Raw genomic sequence first — 3,435 nt, 5'->3', positions numbered from 1 at the left:
AGATAATTCTTTCTTTATATTTTATTCCTCTCTAGATGCTTTTTATGTTTAAAATATTTTTGGAACATCATTTATCCATCCTTTCATTCATTTAGTGAATAGACGTTTCCTGAGCACCAACTAGTTGTAATGCTCTGAGGGCAGAGCATGAGAATATTGAACAGTCTGCTTATATTCCAGTGAAGGAGGCAGGTATGAAGAACTAATTACCCAATTCGTCATTTAACTGTAATTGTAATATATGCTGTGAAGGATAATTCTAGAGCCACCACTAGAACATTTAACAAAGGCACTGATCTAGCTTTGGCAGGGACATCATGGGGCCCTCCAAGGAAGTAAATTTTGAGCCAGGTCACCTCAATGTGATGCTGTGATTTGTAGCCAAAGTTCTGTGTGAACCCACAGAAGGCAGTTATTAGGAAGTCTTAGATGACCCAGGAAAGTGTCACAAATGATAGCATTTCACCTTTGTCATGAAGGATAAGGAATATTTCCCCAGGAAGAAAAAGGAAAGAAGAATGTTTGTTGTGCAGGACTTTGTAAAGACTTGGAGAAAATCTCAGAACAGGGACTCAGATAATATTGATTTTGTTTTGAGCAGACAGTATTAGCAAAAATTAAATTAAAACTTATTCTTTAAAAATTTTCACTGCTGTGTTATTTATCAAGGAAAATTGGAAATAACTATAAAAATAATTGTCTAACAGTTGTGGAAATTTAAACTAAATTAAGCCCAACAGGACTTTCTACATAATACTACAAATATATTAAATATATTCTTCAAGAGCCTGTGATAACATGGGAAATCTTATTTAAAATACCAAGGGAAAATAGAGAGACATAAAATCGCAGTTATCACGTGAGCACAACCATATTATTTCAACCTACGAATATTATTCTGAGAAACAGAAAAGGAAGGAAATATAGAAAAATTATATCAGATTATTTTAAAGTATAGGAAGTTTTTTTCAATTTGTGTTTTTAAAATTTTAATATTCTTTTTGAGAAAGGGTCTCACTGTGTTGCCCAGGCATATCCACCCACTGTGCTTCCACACATGCATGGCCAGGAAGTTACCCATTCCTCCTGGGACCCCACCCATTTAAAGCAGTTTCAGGATCCTTGAAACAGTGATGCAGAATCTTTCAGGATTTGCTGGAAGCCACAGCCCAGCCTCTTGATGCATACTGAATTTAGCCAGAGTGAAGAGGAGACCCTTTCCCTTGTGTGGGGTTTGAATACTGTGTTCCTAGCCTTTTCCTAAGCTCTACAGTAAGTCTATATCCTGGACTTGAGGAGTCCTGACAGGTGACAGGTGTATTTTTGTGCAACGGGAACCAATAAAACAGGTATATCTTGGGAACTGCCACTGGAGTGAGAGAAAGAGAGGTTTTCTACAGTTGTAGAGTAGATGACAGCACTTGTATTAGGCTGTTCTAGAATTGCTGTAAATAAATAACTGAGGCTGGGTAATTTATAAAGAAAAGAGGTTTAATTGGCTCATGGTTCTGTAGGCTTTATAGGAAGCATGGTGTTTGCGTCTGCTCGGCTTCTACGGAACCCTCAGGAAGCTTACAATTTGTGGAAGGCGAATGGGGAGCAGGCATATCACAGGATGAAAGTAGGAGCAAGGGAGAGAGAGTGACTGGGGAAGGGTCACACTTTTAAATGACCAGATCTTGCAAGAACTCACTATCATGAAGACAGCACCAAGCCATGAGTTATCTGTGCCCATAATCCAAACACTTCCTACCAGGCCCCACCTGCATTGGGGATTACAATTCAACATGATATTTTGGCAGGGACGAGTATCCAAACTCTATCAGCACTGGAGTTATAAACTGCATCTGCTAGAAAATACTGAGCAATATCAAGTTTTTATCCACTGCTCCAAATGCAGCAAGAGAACTGAGCTTTACCTCAATACTCAAGAAGCTGCAAGATACCATTGAGCAGAGAACAAAAATTGAAATTGGGGACATGTTCTGAATCAGAGGCTATGTCTGCACATGCAGAGAAGAGTGAGACATTTATGCTGCTGCTTATTATAAAGTGGATGATCCAGTGTGGAACATTCAAATTGCAAGGGCATTTGAGCTGCCTGTTAATCTACAGGAAAGTTTAGACCAAGCCTTTCCATAGCCCAGACTTAGAGAAAGAAGAAGCACTAAGCAATGCAGGTACCCTGGCCCTCACTAGTCTCATGTATTTGCTGAGCGAAAAAGCCAAAGAATTCCCCATGGAGAACAGAGTGCAGACCTTTGACCAACAGGAGTTGGAAATGGTGGAGGCTTTGCTGTCCCTTGCTAACCAGCCTCTTACTGAAAGCACCTGCTCTGACCAAGGGAATTTGAAAAAGGATATCACTTTCAAGGCAATTTATAGCATATTTTAAAATGCTATGGAACAGCTGCAGGAAAAAGGACTTGTTTTCCAGAAAGATGGTGGTTTTCATAACCTATGCTGTATAACCAAAACAGACAAAGATCTGTGTAGGAAAATCCACTGGATAATTCAGGAAGACTGCCAGAAACCAAATCACCCGAAGAAAGGCTGCCACTTCCTGCACATCTTGGCCTGCACTCACCCTGATCATCTGCTCAGTCCTAGGTATGGCTATGCTGCAGCAAGTTCTGGAGCTCCTGGAGGACCAGAGTGACCTCATCAACATAATGGAGCACCACTATTCCTGAGCAGTGGCCTTCTCCTCCTGGCCTTCTGAGCAGAGACCTGAACACATGCCTACCAGCCAAGGAGGAGAAAGACAAGGTAGGATTCAACCTCAGGCTCTGATTTTAAACATCATGTGGAGCTTATATGCCTAGAAGCAGTTACCTCCTGATAAACTATAAAATATGGCAAACACCACCACCACTACCACCAAAACTCCTGGGCTCAAGCCATCCTCTTGACTCAGCCTCTGGAGTCTCTAGGACTACAGGTGTGTGCCACAACATCCAGCCTATGTACTAAGTTTTCTATAAGAAGAATGTATTATTGATTTTGTGGTTGGTGGAAATAAATAACTTTTCCTTTCTTTCTTTTTATGGGAAAGCTCTCCTGATCAACTTTACCTAACGGAAAAACATCTGCCAATGTCATTTCCTCTGCTGAGGTGAAGCTTGATAGGCATCCATTATTCACTCTTTAACATTTAAAGATTTGTTTAGAATGAAAAAATAATATTTGACTGGGCGCAGTGGCTCTCACCTGTAATCGTAGCACTTTGGGAGGCTGAGGCAGGTGGATCACCTGAGGTCAGGAGTTCAAGACCAGCCTGGCCTACATGGCAAAACCCCATCTTCACTAAAAATACAAAAAACAAACAAACAAAAAATAGCCGGGCATGGTGGTGGGCACCTATAATCCCAGCTACTCAGGAGACTGAGGTAGGAGAATCGCTAGAACCCTGGAGGTGGAGGTTGCAGTGAGCCG

At 41.1% G+C, this 3,435-nt stretch overlaps 1 pseudogene; it reads left to right on the top strand.

Annotated features, from left to right (window-relative positions):
* Window positions 1-1,180: 1,180 nt before the first annotated feature.
* LOC111527956 lies at window positions 1,181-2,693 on the top strand (annotated as a pseudogene).
* The last annotated feature ends 742 nt before the right edge of the window (window positions 2,694-3,435 follow it).

This window comes from Piliocolobus tephrosceles, chromosome 4, assembly GCF_002776525.5.
Source record: "Piliocolobus tephrosceles isolate RC106 chromosome 4, ASM277652v3, whole genome shotgun sequence".
In the NCBI taxonomy this organism is placed as follows: Eukaryota; Metazoa; Chordata; class Mammalia; order Primates; family Cercopithecidae; genus Piliocolobus; species Piliocolobus tephrosceles.
The sequence above is the reverse complement of the archived record's forward strand: the minus strand, read 5'-3'. Positions and strand labels throughout refer to the sequence as shown.